The sequence below is a fragment of the Anolis carolinensis genome, chromosome 1 (assembly GCF_035594765.1).
Source record: "Anolis carolinensis isolate JA03-04 chromosome 1, rAnoCar3.1.pri, whole genome shotgun sequence".
Classification (NCBI taxonomy): domain Eukaryota; kingdom Metazoa; phylum Chordata; class Lepidosauria; order Squamata; family Dactyloidae; genus Anolis; species Anolis carolinensis.
The window spans coordinates 210,216,460-210,235,137 of record NC_085841.1 but is presented as its reverse complement, the minus strand read 5'-3'; the positions used below and the strand labels follow the sequence as shown (position 1 = coordinate 210,235,137).

The 18,678-nt window shown below is 39.6% G+C and overlaps 1 protein-coding gene and 1 long non-coding RNA gene across 6 annotated transcripts in view; one reads left to right on the top strand and one right to left on the bottom strand.

Moving 5' to 3' along the window:
- The window catches only part of itga6 (integrin subunit alpha 6), a 96,655-nt gene that overhangs the window by 10,350 nt on the left and 67,627 nt on the right, over positions 1 to 18,678 (top strand). The window lies entirely within an intron of this gene.
- Positions 6,493 to 17,990, bottom strand: LOC134295723 (uncharacterized). The gene is made up of 2 exons (XR_010002359.1): positions 16,657 to 17,990; positions 6,493 to 8,922 (listed from the first exon to the last, which is right to left on the bottom strand). It is a non-coding gene; the product is annotated as an uncharacterized LOC134295723 (long non-coding RNA).

The following is an 18,678-nucleotide window of genomic DNA, read 5'->3' as shown; positions in this document are numbered from 1 at the left end:
TTGATCCTTTATTATGTTCAGAAACAGTGTGCGTGGGGGATCATTTGCTGAGACACTAGCTTTGAAAATCCTCAAGATAATCAATCCCACAAAAATACTCTAGAGTAAATGCTTTGACTCTTGTTGCCTAATACACTAACCATAGGGTTGTCGAAAAGCAAGGCAACCCTCCCCCAAATCCAAACGAAGTAGGGTTTGGGTAAAGAACCTGCTGAGAAATATCCAGTTTGCTGGCTCTTTGGCATGGTTTCTCACATAATTAATGAATAACTTAAATTTCATTTAATTTTTCTTGATTAATGAAATTAATTTCCAACATTAATCAGTAAATTTAAAAATAGATTTAAATATGTTGCCCCTTTTCATTAGAAAAAACCTAATTGATTTTAATTAGTTCCTCCTGAGGGAGGATTTACTAAGGAAGTGTGGAATGGTTAGTGTTAGTGAACTGACAGTGAAGTGTTATGTTTATTAAGTGTCATGGTAAGTTATGTACTGATTGATTGCTCATGAATGTATTGTTTGTTATGCAGTGCCTCAAAGAATTCACGTAGGAAGCAACATGGGTTTGTGCCAGCCATTGCCCTCCAGAAGTCTTGGACTACAGTTACCATCCACCCATCTATCCTGAACATTGGCTGTGCCTGGATGGGATCGATGAGAGCTGAAGTCCAAGACATAAAAAGGGAAGCAGATTGGGAAGGGATGCACTGTTTTTGTCCCTGTTATTGTTAATCTTATCCCACCTATTCCCAATAACTGAAGTGGATTTGTTGGTACGGAACTCCTGTATGCTTCCACTTTGAGATACTTTGTTTTTCTGGTATTCGAAAAGCGCAAGGTCACTTCTGCACCTGCAGAATCCAAGGGGACTGGGGTGGATGGACAGGGGAGAAAAGTATATCAAATAACTCCCTTGCTCAGGAAAAGAATAACCCTCTTCAATGGCCCTTTGTAGCTGAAAAACAAGCTTTGCGAGGCACAGCTGTAGCCTTTTCATGCACGGCTTGCTGACTTCAGGGGGTGGCACCGAGGCACCTGGGGGCGGACATGAATCTGGAGAAGGTTGAAGCCGAAACTGTGCATTTATGACATATTCAGGAGGAATGTGCCGCACAAGTGATGGCTTTCTGAGAAAATGGTAGACTTTCATCCGTAGTGTCTCAGGTTTTTAGTAGCTTCTTCTCCATGGTGCAGTTGTGTTTTGTGGGTGAACTAGTCCCATCTGGATATCTTGAACTCTATTGCTTTTATTACTCCCATGCTATAGACAGGTTGAGTTTTCCTTGTCCAAAATGCTTGGGACCAGAATTGTTTCATATTTCACATTTTTTTATAATACTGGTTGTACTGTATAGCCTCCGGTGGAGCCTCCGGTGGCCTAGGGGATAAAAGCCCTTGTGACCTGAAGGTTGGGTTGCTGACCTGAAGGCTGCCAGGTTCGAATCCCACCCGGGGAGAGTGCGGATGAGCTCCCTCTATCAGCTCCAGCTCCATGCGGGGACATGAGAGAAGCCTCCCACAAGAACATCCAAAAAAAAAAGGGTGTCCCCTGGGCAACGTCTTTGCAGACGGCCAATTCTCACACTCCAGAAGCAACTGGTTGCTCCTGACACGAATATATATATATATATCGTATAGCCTGAAGGTAATGCTATACAATATGTTTAATACTTTTGTGCATGAAAAACACCCCTTCTGCAGTGTCATATAAAATTCAGGTTATCTGCTTTGGATTGGATTATAAGGCAGTGTAGACTCATAATCTAGTTCAAAGCAGATAATGTGGATTATCTGATTTGATAATCTGAATTATATGGCAGCATAGAAGGGACCAAAAATTGTGTACTCTGAATAATCAGGAAGCAAAGGAGTCCCTATCTTCACCATCTATGCAGAGAATTTTGGAGTACTATACTTCAGATTTTGGAATTCCTAATAAAAGATACTTAACCTATATTTCCAGCCTGCAATTTCTGTTGATAAAAGCACAAGGATGCTTCTCAGCTCAGGTGTCCATGAAATTGCCTCAGAAAATTGAGTTATCCTTGCTTGTGGATTAGCTCTCCCTTTGCACAGGTTGAGTGCTCTTCCCTACTTTGAAAAACTGTGTGTATTAAAAATCCAGAGCGCATTGGAAAGTGTACTGTGTGATCATGCTAATCATTGTAAATGGCCGGGAGGACTCTCCAGATCAATTTATATTGAATAAAGGACTTGTGAGGTACTTGAAAGTGTCCTATGAAGGACAAAGCCATCAATGGCTGTTAGCCAGAATGGCTATTTATTATATCCATCACTGGAGGCAGAATGCTTCTTAATACCAGTCGCTGGGGAACACAATTATGGATGCATAGGTGGACTTTGTATAAGTATGTGGTTGGTTGCTATCAATTAAGAGAATACTTGTTAGGGTTGTAGGATTCTCCTTAGGTTCCTACTGAGTTATACATACACATGATGAGATGCTGTCAAATAAGAGGAGTATATAAATATATAACCTAAACACTCAACAAATTTTATATATCTTTATTTAGAAGTAAGTCCCACTTAATTCATTGAGGTTTAGTCCAGGAAATTGGACATAGGATTCAGTGTCTATGTTTAGTTTTTACAGTTATACAGTCAGCCCTCCACATTGGTTGGGTCTATGGGTGCAAGACCCCTGCGAAAGTGGAAAATCTGTGATTAAAAAAAATACTTCTTTTTAATCAGGGAGAATATTTCTCTAGGATTCTGTTGGAAGTTGACTGACCATAGGGTTACACTGGAAGATCTACAAATGCCTTGTGATGTGATCTCATCACGAACCTCTAGGTCCTCTATGGTCAATGTCAGATGGAGTTGTGCTGGAGGACCTACAACTTCCTAGAGAGAAAATGTAGTAATCAGATCTGAATAATAAAATCCATAAAAGTAAAACCTGCAAATGTGGAGGGCTAACTGTACTGTGTTTAAAATTGTTTTTACAGGTTTTTAAAAAATAGTTATACTCTGCAGTTTTTTTTGTTGAGTTTTAAATCTATTTTCCTGATATCACCTCTGGTAATGAAGGAACCTATAGAAATTATCAAATGTCTATACTGTTCCTTCATCACTAAAGGTGATGCCAAGCAGGCATTCTTAAGATAAAAAGAAATAACATTTTTAATTAGCAGTCCTGCTAATTAATTAATCCCTGCAAAAGTGTTGGCAGCTTTATAAATAAATGGAACTCAATGGAATTTACTTCCACATAAACACTTATTGGATTGTGTTGTAAAGCATGTTACTGTATAAATTACACATTTAAATTCTAATGACCTTGAGAATATCTTAATTAAATGTATGGTGGTAAAAATCCTACCGTGTTTCCCCGAAAATAAGACAGTGTCTTATATTAATTTTTGCTCCTAAAGATGCTCTAGGTCTTATTTTCAGGGGATGTCTTATTTTTCCATGAAGAAGAATTCACATTAATTGTTGGGGAAAAATGAACATTTATTATATAATGTACAGTAGTTGTCATCATAAACCAGCATAACCAGACAAACTGTGAATCCTATCAAGAATTTCTTGTTACTACCAATATTTCCATGTACAACACTTTATGGTACATACATTTACCGATCCTGCATGCTCTGGTGTTCTGTTTGGCAGGCATGCTTCCAAACAAAAACTTTGCTAGGTCTTACTTTCGGGGAGGCCTTATATTTAGCAATTCAGCAAAACCTCTACTAGGTCTTATTTTCTGGGGATGTCTTATTTTAGGGGAAACAGGGTATTTGAGTAATATTGTTTGCTTAAAGGATTTCAATCATGTGTTTCCAGTAAATGCTTTCCAAAATGGCTCGCAAAATGCAGTAAAAATAATATACTCCAACACGCTATCTGTAGTCTCTTCAACATTAGGTAAAATCTGAAACCCTTTTAGTGATAATAAAAAGAGAATAGGATTGGTAGTATCCTGTTGGCATTTCCTGTGATAATTTGATTACATGATCTTGAGACTTTTCAAGGAGAGAAGATAAGCTTGGTTCCCAGCTATGCCCTTGGTTTGTGCAGTCCTCCCTCCCTCCTCGGGGGCCCTTCCACAAAGCCATATGGTCCAGAATGTAACAATATCTCCTTTGAACTGGGTTATCTGAATCCACACTGCCATATATTCCAGTTCAAAACAGAAAGTGTGGGATTTTATTCAGCTGTGTGGAAGGGGCCCCAGCTTTTTGAAAAAGAAACAGCGAGAGATCAAAACAATAGCCACAACAGAGGCATTTGTTTCACCTATCAGGGTGAATGGGTGGCAAAAACTTCAAAGTACATTCAGATGTGATGGCTATTCATATGTGGGATTTTTAATAGAAAATATTTTGCTAGATGTTTTGTTCTGGGGTGGGAATGGGGGATAAGGGTTTGTTGGTGTGGTGGTTGGTCTGTTTTCAGCCAGGCAACTGAGGAGTAAAAGAAAGTGAAACCCAAGGACTCACATAATTATATCTTCTAATACAGGCATGGACAAATTTTGGCCCTCAGGTGTTTTCTACTTCACCTCCCACAAATATTTGGAGGGCCGAAGTTTGCCCATGCCTGTTCCAGTGCAACATGAGGGAGGATCCGAGTGGAAATATATAGATATCACTAGATAAACAAAAAGTTACTGTAGAGATGACCAAGGGACTGATCATGAATGTTTCACTCCATGTATTTTGTAACAATAGCATCAACTCTGAATATAATACAGACATTTGATCATAATTCAGTGGAAGAGCACATGCTTAGGATACAGACCTATCCCTACCATGTCAGCAGGACATTTATATATTATGCTTGCAAGCCTTGATTTTGTGTAGAGTTGTAGAGTACAGGAGATTTGTCTAGTTCCCAAGGTTAAAGGCAGGGAAGCTTCCTGTTGTGGCTGCAGAATTGCCTACTCTTTACCAGAATCTAGAGCCAGCTGCAAAATAATAAATCAAATGGGAGATATAAGAATAAAAAAAAACCAAGGGTATCTCTGAACATATTGCTAAACCCAGGATTTGTTTTTAGTACTAGAACTCAGTTGATTGATCTGCCACACACAAAAAAATCCAGAGTTTGGGAATATTAATTCTTTGGATTACAACTTTTAATTGCCTAGTCAGCATAGCCAAAGAAGTAACTGATCCAAGTGTAAAGAAACACATTTTGGATGTTTACCTCCAGTCTTTCCTTCTATCTCAGCAACCTAATTTAGGAGCTTTTTTTGCTGTTACTGGAGTCAGAAACCCATGATAATCTATTGCAATTTACCAAGGGTTCTACCTTCTACCTGCCAGTTTAGACAAGGGAAAGAGTCATTCTGCTCCTGCTTCCAAGCAGGAGCAGAATGACTCTAAACAGGTGTGTAGAAAATGTGTTTGAGTGGAATGAAGCCCCCTCAACAAAACATTTCATGCTCCACCTGTCCCATGTCATTTTTTTGTGTGGAATTTGAACCGCATGATAATTCAGAGCAGGAGGAATCTACTTCAGTCTTCCTTGGCTCTGGAGAGAAATTGTCCACTAGTGACGTCACTGATGCTATTTCAGAAGATCACTTCTTGTAATCTTTATGGAGACAATATCCTCCTCTACCCCTTTTGACTGTAAGGACTGAGCATATATTTAGCTCAGTAATCACCAGGTCTCTCCTATCTCTTAGTGGGTGATGTACTCTGGCCTTTTTGAGGTTAAACTTTCCTGTAAGGCTCCACATGTTTAAGATTCTTTAAGGCTTAGATGGGTGAAATTCCTGTACAGTATTTAAAATCCAGAGTTTATACCTGGGACCAAAAATAGCTTCTTTAAAATAGGCCACTGTGTTTTCAAGTTTTATTTTAGTGTCATTTTGGTTTGAGAAAGAAGGAAAATACAGTCAGCCCTCCATATTTGTGAGTTTGATTATTTGTAGATTGGATTAATATTTTCTCTCTACAAATATTTGGTCTTCCACTGTGACTCTATAGTCAACTTCTATGGGAAGCAATTTTGCAAGAAGTAATAATACAGTTTTTAAATTTGTATTTTCCCATTTTCATAAGGGTCCTGCATTCCTAACCTTATTGTATATCAAGGTGATCAGAAGATAAACAATAGTAGATCTTTGCTAGATTTGGCAAGGATTTATGATTACCCCTCCAAACTATACTGAAGAGAGTGGAGAAATACCAGGATTGTATTTTTAAATGAAATAGTTATGATTTTTCTTCATTCTTGGTCCTCTGTGTAAAAGTTTATGGCTTAGAATTCTTTTAATTCTAAGGGGTGGTACAAGAAGATCTTTGAAGTCTAATAAAAACAAAGTAGACCCTGCAAGCCTGAAGTGCATCCTCCCTTGAACTGTACTTCTTTAAAAATTTAAAGCAACATGAGGCTGTGATTTTGTGAAGACAAAATATTTATTTCTTTCCATGTCATTCATGATCCTTCCTAAGGTCCTTGCCCTCCTGGGTCATTCTTGATATATGTTTTGATAAATGATGATGATAATAATAATAATAATAGTAATTAATACTTTATTTCTAGACCGCCCTCTTTCCCCAGAGGGACTCAGGGTGGTTAACATACATATAAACGGCAAACATTCAATGGCACAATTTCATCACTAGTATCAAAAATATAAAATGACAATAACATAACATTATAATAAAAATTCCACATTAGAAAAACCTATAAATTTAAACATAACAGTCAGTAAAAACATTATTGCACAGAGCGAGCGTATACCTGGACCTATTTAAGTGATCAAGTTGCTTAAAATGTCCAGTCTGATCTAATTTCACTTAAACCATAGCTGCTTTAGAGTGGCAGTTGTGTTAATCCTCCTCCTCTCCATTTGCTGAAGTACATAGATGTGTTTTTAAAAGCATGAGAATAATCTTGCTCCATCAGATTAATCCTGCAGTCTAGTCCAGCATCCTGTTGTCCATGGTACCCAGCCTAAAGACCCCAAACCACACAGACATAAGGGGACTAACTTTAACCATGCACTTCATTTAGCAGTTTCGGGTAAGTGCAGAATTGCAGGATTGACCTGAGTGACTGTTTTGTTTTGTAAGGCACTTTGGGTTCCCATTTTGGGAGAAAGGTGCACATCTCCATTTCTAAGCCGAAGAAATCAAATAAATCAAATTAATGAATGAATTTACCACCCTCTATGATTATGTATTCAGACAGTTATCAAATGTAGTATTTAAGTAAGTGGCTGTAGCTCCATTGAGTTGAATTTGGTAGGACGCACCACTGTTCCCTCTGTCATGAATTTTTTCATAACACAAGCATTCTTGAAATGAATAAGGTTGCAATGTCTCTGGAAAGGAATTATGGGGGCCACAGAACACTATAGAAACCTCTGTAGTCTCCCTCTTTTTTTGGAATTTCTAGATTAATAGAGGAAGAAAGAAGGCATACACTTTGGATGGCACCTTGAAAGATCCCATTCCTAAAATGTTGTTTTGGATGGCAACTCCCAGAATCCCCCACCCAAAGGCATTGCTGGTTGTAAGAGAATTCTACAGTTGCAATTAAAACAAGTACTGTAATTTTGCCAAGTTTTGCCCATGTCCCTTTCTGTATTTCCTCAGATTTGTAGTTAATGTAAGTAACGTTTCCAGGCTCTGGGTACAGCTCCTTTCCCTTCTGTATCCTGACTCTTGCCTGTACATTTGTGCTAACAGCTGGGGTAGATGTCCAAATGTTAGCCTTTAGTGTTTCCAGCCTCCAAATTGGTATTAGTAATGATGTTTTGGAGTAGCAACAGCTTGTCTAGTTGGGTATTTGTGGCAAGGTAGGAGGATATTTGGGAAGGAAGGGAAAGACATGAAACATGTCAGTCTGAAGCACAGTCCCTGGTGATGTCAGAATAAGGCAGTGGATCTGAAGCTGTGACAGTTTTAATGCTGGCTTAACATTTCACACACAAGGGCATTGTGCTGTGGAAGACATCACTGTTACGGGAATGCATTTCAATTGTGATGGCTTCAAAGTAAAAACCCACTCAAGTAGCTTATATGTAGTCCTATACATCACTTCTGTAAATTTTATTTGACTGAGGAATTGGCAGAGGCAGCACTGAGGTGAGCATACGGCATACCAATGCAGTTTTTATTTCATTAGCAAATATAAATCAACCATGTGCAGACAAGATAAAATTGGAAATGATGTTCTCATCGTCCAGAAAGGATGTCTGAGGGTGGAAAAAGTGTGTCTAAAATTTAAATGGGTACGTGCCTAGACAGAGGACTGATGAATTGGCGTGTTGTATATGTCCTGTTCTTACAAGCGTTTGGAAACACAAAATCTGCAATACTAGTGTCCAGGTCAAGAAGCCGTTAACCATGTAAAGAAGTCAGTGGGTAATCCAAGCACAATGTAAATCTGAGATGTACAACAGCAGGGTCCAGGAATCATGAGTTGAGCTGAAGTTGCTTTCAGACCTATCCAGGGAGATGCGTGTTTGTTTTTAACAAGCTTCAGCTCAGCCCACATGCCCTGGCCTATAGTATTTAGAGATGGTCTCCCACAGCTATAGATATGTCACCTTTTGCTGTATGAAATGCTTAATTCGTCTTTGCTCAGGAGGACTTGGAGGTCTCTCCTCTAGCTCCTGAAGGAGGATTTGTTTGTTTGTTATGCTAAACTTCTGAAGGAGGAGTTTCAGAAGTGACTTGCAGTATGTTCTCAAGTCGCTTCTGACATGATCATCTTCATAATCAGGTGATCTTTAAAAATGGGAGCATATAGGCCCCAGTGCCCCAGCCTCCAACAAATAAGGTAATTTTTTTTTTAAAAAACCCACCTGCTTCTGTGGTCACACAGCTGCTGTTCAGAGCCATCCTGGGTTAGGATCTGATTCAGTAACAGGCCCTGATCCATCAGATAGTCCAGTGTTTCATTGTGTTCAGCATAGCCAGGGTTATTCTCTTCCTAGGTGGAAGCAGAGGTTGCAGAGGAAAGCAGAGGTTGAAGGCTGCTTTTAAGAAGAGTTTAATTACATGTTGGAGCCATCTGTAACTAAGCAGTTACCGATCCTACTACAGCAGTAGTTCTCAACCTGTGGGTCCCCAAGCGTTTTGGCCTACAACTCCCAGAAATCCCACCCAGTTAGTTTACCAGCTGTTAGGATTTCTGGGAGCTGAAGGCCAAAACATCTGGGGTCCCACAGGCTGAGAACCACTGTACTAGAGCATTATTCTCCCTCTGCTCCATTATAGATTACTTCGGTGTCATTTTTCTCAACTTTCTGATCTGAAAAGGCTGTGTGTGGGCACAATCTTGTGCTTCCCCTCAGGCAGCAAAATGACTTGGTGTAGTCTCAATTCCAGCCGAAAGTGTGATGTTGTAGAATAGGTGTCTATCATATTGTGCATCTAGCATAGTTATATACTATGATACATCCAGTGTAATGTAGAAAATAGCAGATACAAATTAACAAAAGATTTAGACAGCAGTTTATACCTGCTTAATTGCAATAAGCACCATATTGTATGGGTCATCCTTAAGAGCAGGTATGTGTTGGATTACACTGTTAGGATGGATTTGTGGACATTATGTTACATAAATTTCTGCATAAGACCTCTAATCTTCCAAAAGGCCTTTGACACTTAATTGTTGTTGGACTGATCTATCTGCCCATTTTATAATAGCCCCATTCTTGAGGTGTTGCCAATGTTATTTTGCACTTTATTGTCCATTTCAACCGTGAAATACCTTCCCCATTCCGGCACATTCTGTACTGGGTTTTATGAATTAGTCTTCTGTTTTAATATTGTATGCTTCATGTCGATTTTATCGATTGTTTTACTGATAATTGAGGTTTTATTGGTGTATCATTGATCTTTGATTGTTTTATCGGGCTAGGCCCCATGTAAGCCGCCCCGAGTCCCTTCGGGTAGATGGGGCGGGGTATAAAAATAAAGTTGTTGTTATTATTATTATTATTATTATTATTATAATCTTGGACATGCTTAAAATTTTATATAATGTGATTTTATTTTGTAATGGTATCTGTTTTATATGAATTGTTGTTTTGTAGATTGTTTTATATGAATTGTTGTTTTTACATTGTTTTTAGGCATTGAATTTTTGCCTATTTATTGTAAGCCGCTTTGAGTCCCCTCGGGGAGAAAGGCGGGGTAAAAGTGATGTAAATAAATAAATAAATACATTTTGAATTCAGTTACATAGTCACAAGGTGTATGGAAAGATGAGAAGAATTTGCTTCAGCGCACATATAAAGACTGAAAAATGAGCCTTTTTGATAGGACTACAGAAGTGAGAAGCAAATAATACAAAGTAAATGGCTTTGTATATTTATATTTAAGAAATGCTGCCACCTTACTTGGGTGTACCAATCTGCAGAGTTCAGTGGAGCTTACTTTCAAGACTTAGAATACAAATGAACATACAGCAGAAATGGGGAACCTGTGGCCTTCCAGGTCTTGGTGCTGGCTTTTGACATCTCTCAAATTGCATGGGGCAGATGTGAAATGGACTGTAACACTTTGAGATCATATACTGTAGTACTTACTCCTGCTTTAAAACATTCTTCTGTAGTCAGAGAGTGAACAATCAGGTTAATATCATTACAAGATTCACAGCATTAATGCTAATCTTCTGGAATGAAATTGATATTTTGGGGGAAAATCTCATTGTTACCAAGTATTTCAGAAAAGGTAAATACAAATGTTTCCCATATAATTTTATTGCTATATTACTGGTGTGTGTACAGTGCAGGATCTCACCCATTATTTGTGATGTTTGGCTGACTATAGTGTTGCTTGTTTTTGTGACACTTGTCCTTTTTTGTTGCATTCATTTCTTGCTACTGTTGATTTTTATCAGTAGATTAGGAAAGGATCAAGAGAGCTTTCCTGGATGTGCTCACTAAAATAAATGGACAGAAAGATCTTAGGAAAGGCAGCAGAGTGTAGACCTTTCAAGAGGAAAATGTGGGATCTGGATAAAGAGAGCGTTGCTGCTGGTGCTGCTACTGGGATTACTATTACTTCAGCTCCTACTGCTAGGTAGTACAGTCGGCCCTCCACATTTGTGAGATTAATTTGATAATTCACATATTTGATTAATATATTATCTCCCAGAAACTCTCAAGCCTTCCAACAGACACTGATAATAGAGTTCACTGGAGGACCTAGGGATTATTTGGAGACAACACTTCTCTAGGCATTTGTAGGTCCTCTAGCATGCTTGTCTGGTTAACATCCAGTGGAAGTTAACAGAAGAGTCATGTTGGAGGACCTTGAGATTCCTAGAGAAGTGTTCTCTTGGGTTAAAAAATGTTTTATTTGTGTTTTTTCCATTCCCTTAGGGGTCTTGCTCCCTTAACTCCGTAAAAGTGGAGGCCCTGTGGTACACAAAAATCCTTATTGATACCTTAGTTGTGAAACTACATGGCTCTTGATATTCACCTAGTATACTAAATGGATTTAGAATCCTTCTCCCTGCCAGGATATGCTTTTTGACCCTGAGATCTTGGCAAGAATACATTCCTATTCAACAGGAGTTGAATACAGAAGGAAAGCTAAACTTATTTCTAGTTCAGTAGTCCTCTGTGAAGCCATTAAAAATAGTTAAATCCAAGAATGGATTATAGAAGTCTTTGTAAAGAAAAAGCCCAAACCAGCTGTTCTGTTGTCAGGTCAGACTGATGTAGACATGTAGAGACAGATGGGGAAACCTTTGCCATCTAGTTGGAGACACACAGCACAATCCTGTCTCTTTCTCAAACGTAAACCTTTTTGTTTTCAGTGGAGTTGTCAATGAATCATTCTTTCTTCTAAAAGGGTCACTGTTTTACACAAAGCTGTCTGAATAAATGAAGCAATTGAAATGAGAATTTGAAATTTAATAGGATATGGTAGAATTCTGCTGAAAAAGAAAGTGATCAGCATGTTGAGTTTGGAATTAAAAAACACAGTTTTCAAAGGAGATTCTCCCTCAGTCCTTTGTGGCCTGAAAATTAGGCCCCTTCTACATTGCTCTATATTCCAGGATTTGATCCCAGATTATCTACTTTGAACTGGATTATATGAGTCTGCACTGCCAGATAATCTGGGATAAGCAGATAATCTAGGATTAGTTCCTGGGATATAGGGCCAGTGGGAACTGCACAGAGGCAGGTAGGAAGGCGCCCCAAAGGGTCCCCACTTCTGCACAGAGAATCATTGATTGCCGTCTCCCCTCTTTGGAAGAACTTTTTACGTCCTGCAGCATTAAGAAAGCTCAGAGTATTCTTAAGTATCCATCTCACCCAGCATTTACTTTTTTGGAATTATTACCATCTGGCAGACAGTAAAGGGTGACAAAGACAAGGATAAACAGACTGAGAGATAGCTGTTATCCTAGAGCTGTAACTATATTGAACTCCAGAGCTCTGCATTGATGTGGCATTGGGGGCTGTGTGGTGGTGGTTGGGGTGTGGAGGGATGGGTGTGTTGTTTTGTGATGTGTGCTGGGGAAAGCATTTAATTTTGTTGTACAGTGAACAACGACAATAGAGTTATTCTATTCTATCTATTCTATTCTAAAAGTGGCCTTAGAAGTGTTTTCTTAAATGGGGTACCAGAGCTGGCATGGTCTACTTGTTTGAGTGTTGGACTGGGACTCAAATAAGGGTTCAAATCCCTGCTGAGTCATAGAAATCCACTTGGGCAAAGCAAACCACTTTTGCATACATCTTGCCGTAAAAGCCTATGAGTGGGATGTCATAAGTTAGACTTGACCAGAACCAATATACTGCAGGCCTTACATATCTGCTAGTGTTTGGTTTCAGGATCCTCAGTGGATATCAAAATCCATGGATGCTGACGTTTCATTTTATATAATGGTGTAGTAAAACGATGTCCCTTGTGTCAAATGGTGAACAATTCAAAGGTTTACTTTTTGGAATTAAATAAAATGCAAGCAGTGGCTGGTTGAATCTGTGGATGTAGAATCCATGGATATGTAGGATTCATGAAATAATGACGAAACTTTTATTAGCAAACCTTTCACGCATATATGTGTAGCTAAGCAAAATAGGAGCAGACTTTACTATCATAGATTTCTACTGCTTTCTCAAATTTCTCACTGAAGACCTTATTCAGGTTATTATAAACTATATGATAAATGATTGGTTGTTAACACTGTTGCAAATGAGATTGGGCTTCTGCACCTTTCAGAAGAAAGAATATCACTATTAATTTTTTTAAAAATCTGGTCACCCTAAATATAACAACAACATATCTTGGCTGAAATATTCTTGCTGTTCTTTTTGCCTTCAGAGAAATGTCTTTGTCTTTTAAATTCTTGCAGATTTATTTAGGATACGTCCAGGCCAGCTGGCTATGCAGAGTTCTTGAGTAGGATATGGCTGGGGATGTTTGAGGAATTTGATCTTTGTGAATCCCTCTGAAAACTGATCTGGACTAATATGCAGATCAAAATGTAATTATTCCTTGGATTTCCTACTTTCCCATGTTTTTTATGCAATTTGCAGCTTAAAAGAGAATGCCAAGCCACATTTTAAAATGTGTATGTGAGTTTAAATTTTTTATAGAAATGAACACTTCTTGATAAAAAAGAATTATTTTATTATATTTCTATAAGAACTGACCCACACATTACCGTATGGATTGTTAAAAAGTAATGTGGAAATGAGGTGGAATGGAATTGCAAATTAATGCTTTCAAAATTGATCCAGACAAAAAACAGATGGATCCCTCCCTACAACATAATTGAAATACAAGAAATATTACTAAAACAGAAAATTAACTAGGATTGATTTTAAAATGCAGTTTAAACTGTATATGTAATTTAAACGGCAACTATGTTTGCACTTGAAAACTTTCATCGTATCTGTAGACAAATCCAATAAGATCTCCATAGTCAAGGAACCTATATCTACAGTTTCATTTACCCATACCCAGGGGAAAATGGTCTCAAAATTTGCTGGATCCATGAGGTCATTCTATAGTATGTTTCTCCTCCTCTCTACAAATCCCTAGTTATTCCAACTTGGCTCTATGGTAAACTGCACTGGAATAAAAACTAATTTAATGGCACACAATGTATGCCCAATGGTCTTACTGTAGACTTGAGAAAGTTTCGTAAGGAAGGCGCTCCCATTAAAAGTCCCCATACCAGATAGCCAAACATATGTTATTCACAGATTCGTTTATTCGCGGATGTTCTCTCTCAGAATCTTTAGATCCTCCAGTGCTACCCTATGGTCAATTTCTGCCAGACATTGACTATAAAGTCACACTGTCAGAGAAAGCACCTGTCTAGGAATGCCTAGGTCCTGCAGTAAGCAGGCTGGAGGAACCATGCATCCCTCAGGGATTGTTTAGATTGCCACTCTCTCGGTTGCTGCAGATTGCCACTCTCCCGGTTGATGTCCTGATTGTCCAGCAGTGCAAAAACCGCATCGTTGCCGATGGATGGCCACGCTTACTGTCTCCTCCTTTTTTCCTTGTTGAGGCAGCCAGTGAATATGACATGGCTTGTCTTGGTTGCTCATTGGTGGAGTGATGTCAGACAGGGAATATGGGATGGCCATGTTAAAAATTGTGGCCGATTCTATCTTGAAACTGGCCTAACTGTTTATGTGGTCTAAGCTTGTGGTTTACTTCAGATTCTGGGGGAGAATTCAAAGCAACCCACAACACTGGTCCACATTATCTGGGATCAGCTCCATCCGTCGTTCCTTCTACAGAGCTAATTTGCCCACTCTTTGGGAAGATGTGCCTTTAGACAGGTGCTCTATCAGGTAAAGTGTGGTAGAATCATAGAATCATAGAATAGTAGAGTTGGAAGAGACCTCATGGGCCATCCAGTCCTGCTAAGAAGCAGGAAATCGCATTCAAAGCACCCCCGACAGATGGCCATCCAGCCTTTGCTTAAAAGCCTCCAAAGAAGGAGCCTCCACCACAGTCTGAGGGAGAGAGTTCCACTGCCGAACAGCCCTCACAGTGAGGAAGTTCTTCCTGATGTTCAGGTGGAATCTCCTTTCCTGTAGTTTGAAGCCATTGTTCCGTGTCCTAGTCTGCAGGGCAGCAGAAAACAAGCTTGCTCCCTCCTCCCTATGACTTCCCCTCACATATTTGTATATGGCTATCATGTCTCCTCTTAGCCTTCTCTTCTGCAGGCTAAACATACCCAGCTCTTTAAGCCGCTCCTCATAGGGCTTGTTCTCCAGACCCTTTATCATTTTAGTCGCCCTCCTCTGGACGCTTTCCAGCTTGTCAACATCTCCCTTCAACTGTGGTGCCCAAAATTGGACACAGTATTCCAGGTGTGGTCTGACCAAGGCAGAATAGAGGGGGAGCTGACTTCCCTGGATCTAGACGCTATTCCCCTATTGATGCAGGCCAGAATCCCGTTGGCTTTTTTAGCTGCGGCATCACATTGTTGGCTCATGTTTAACTTGTTGTCCACGAGGACTCCAAGGTCTTTTTCGCACACACTGCTGTCAAGCCAGGCGTCCCCCATTCTGTATCTTTGATTTCCATTTTTTCTGCCGAAGTGAAGTATCTTGCATTTGTCCCTGTTGAACTTCATTTTGTTAGTTTCGGCCCATCTCTCTAGTCTGTCAAGATTGTTTTGAATTCTGCTCCTTTCTTCTGGAGTGTTAGCTATCCCTCCGAGTTTGGTGTCATCTGCAAACTTGATGATCTTGCCTTCTAACCCTTCGTCTAAGTCGTTAATAGAGATTTTGAACAGAACTGGGCCCAGGACGGAGCCCTACGACACTCCACTTGTCACTTCTTTCCATGATGAAGGTGAAGCATTGGTGAGCACCCTTTGGGTTCGTTTGCTTAGCCAATTACAGATCCATCTAACCGTAGTTTTGTCTAGCCCACATTTTACTAGTTTGTTTGCCAGAAGGTCGTGGGGGACTTTGTCGAAGGCCTTACTGAAATCCAGGTACGCTACATCCACAGCATTCCCTGTATCGACCCAACTCGTAACTCTATCGAAAAAAGAGATCAGATTAGTCTGGCATGACTTGTTTTTGGTAAACCCGTGTTGACTATTAGCAATGACCGCATTTGTTTCTAAGTGTTTGCAGACCACTTCCTTAATGATCTTTTCCAGAATCTTGCCTGGTATCGATGTGAGGCTGACCGGACGGTAATTGTTTGGGTCGTTCTTTTTTCCCTTCTTGAAGATAGGGACCACACTTTTGTAGTGATCCTGCACCCCTAACCCTAGTTAAAACGGAGTTCTGACTCTACACATGACTTTTGCAAGGTCTTTCTTTTGAACCTGTTCCCTCAAAGCAGAACTAATATTCCTCGGTACAGTTTTAAACTTGGAGGAAGGCTTCAGAACTAAACTAGCATATGAACAGGCTGCATACCCAATATAGCAAAGAAAGTGGCCTTCTATAAATGTGATTTCTTATAGGGCTAATAAAAGAACAGAACATTTTCAATCATGTCTGGATGTTTTCCGTCTTCATTAACAAAAGTGAATCAGAACATTTCCCACATCACTGTCCTAATTAAGTTGTTTGGCATCCGAACAGAAGGAAGTCTTTTCTAAAGGCCTATAGCTTCCATTTTCATCCTCATTAAAAATGTAGCCAGAGGCTCCACCAAACACGCTCTTATTTCCCCCACAAAATTGTCATCTAGGTTCTCACAGGATTAGACAAACCCTCCCCAGACGTCAAGTGAAAACTGGTCCTCTGCCTGTCCGAAGCATCTCAAAATCATGTTGCCTATTGAGAAGGAGGCTTTCTTCCAGAACTAGTAAATCTAAAGTAAAAGAGAAGCAGCATAAAAATGAGGTTAAATAAAAGAAGTCCCCACAGTGAGAGCGTTTTTACAAGGGAAACACACCAAAGGCATGAATTGCCTTTAACTTAAACATTTTCCCCCATTTAATAGCCTGGGCTATAAAACTAATGGGTTGCCATGGGATAGTTGAAAGATAATTACAGCTCAGTCCTTGCTATTGATTTCAGTGAGAATTTGTTCCCCCTAAAATATGCTAAGCACTCTATTGTGCAGCCAGATCCTATACATTTTAAGCTAGAAGAGAGAGAGAGCTCATGAAGTGTAATGGTTTGAACACTGTACTATGGCTTTGAAAACCAGGGTTTGAATCATCCTCTCTCACCCCCACAGGAAGGCAAAGGCAAACCCGCTCTGAATAAACCTTGCCAAGAAAACTCTTATGATCGAGTCGCCATAGTTTGAAAACGACTTGAAGCACATTGCCACAGTGCTCAGTCAAGATTTTTCCAAAGTAAGTGAGAACATGGAATATCTCACAATATTCCACTTAAAATGCCATTCCCAGAGGTGTAGTTACATTGTAGTTGGGCAAACATGAGGGCATTCTTCCCCTCCCAAATAAAAATCTTCCCCTAACAATTTACATTTTCTTACAGGCTGAATCTACACTGCCATATAATCCAATTTCAGAATGCATATTAACTGCTTTGAATTGGATTATGTGAGTCTACACTGCCCTATTATCCTGTTCAGTGCAGTTAATCTGCATCAGAAAGTGAATTGTATGGCAGTGTAGATGGGGCCTCACTCTTCACATTTCTAGCATTGATTCTGAATATTTTCCACATTTAGAACTCTATTTACTGTGTTCGTATTCTTTTGTTCATTTTGCTTGCTCCTTCTATTTGGATACCTGAATTGTATTTATAAATTTTCAGTTATGATTTCCACCTGATTTAATACTCTGATCCACATTTTTCTCTCTGGGGTTGGATCTACACTGCCATATAATGCAGTTTCAGAATACAGTTAATCTGCATTCTGAAACTATTATATGGTAGTACACTAGCCTCAATCTGGATGAACTTTTAGGAATGAAACAGTCATGGTGTAAAACAGAAGTGGGCAGATGTGAGCCCCCAGATGTTTTGGCTTACAATTTGTCTTAGTAAGGTTCTGTGCGCTTTAGTCCAAACTGCTTAGAAGTCTATAGTAGCTGAAATAAAGCATGGAACCAGGTGCTTGCAGAATCTGAAGTATTTTTTAGAAGTGGGTCCCCAGATGTTTTGGCCTTCAGAAATCCTAACAGCTGGTAAATTGACTGGTATTTCTGAGAGTTGTTGGCCAAAACACCTGGGGAACCCACCAGTTGAGAACCACTGAAGTAGAGGGTCCCTAATAACCTCTGGGTGGCCACATGGTTTCCACTCCTGAGCTAAAATGGACCAGTGGCCTATTGAAGGTATAAGGTACCTTCCCATGTTTCCAATTTCATATTTAAAATTCGGAAGCGTTTCATATTGTACGGTTATAGTGTGACAAGTCCGCTTTAGCTACATTCCTGTCCAGTGAAATCCTGGGAATTGCAATTTGGGGGTGGCATTTACCAGATAGTCCTGGTGTTTCTGACTAAATTACATACCTCCAGATTCCATAGGATGACGCTGTAGCTGTTACAGTGGAATCGTAGTGCTAGAAAAGAGTGCTTGGTAAAGTGGAGGGTTATAGGACCACATTTAAGGTGGATAGACACAACCAGGGAAGCCACAACCCTGAGTCTGCAAGACCTGAGCAGGGCAGTTGACAATAGGGTGACTGGGGGAGGGGGTCTCTTATTCATGGGCCATAAGTCATAGTTGACTTGATAGCAGTTAACAACAAAATGATACTTGTACACAGTGTGAAATATATTTAGGGGAAATTGCACCCTCAGGATTAT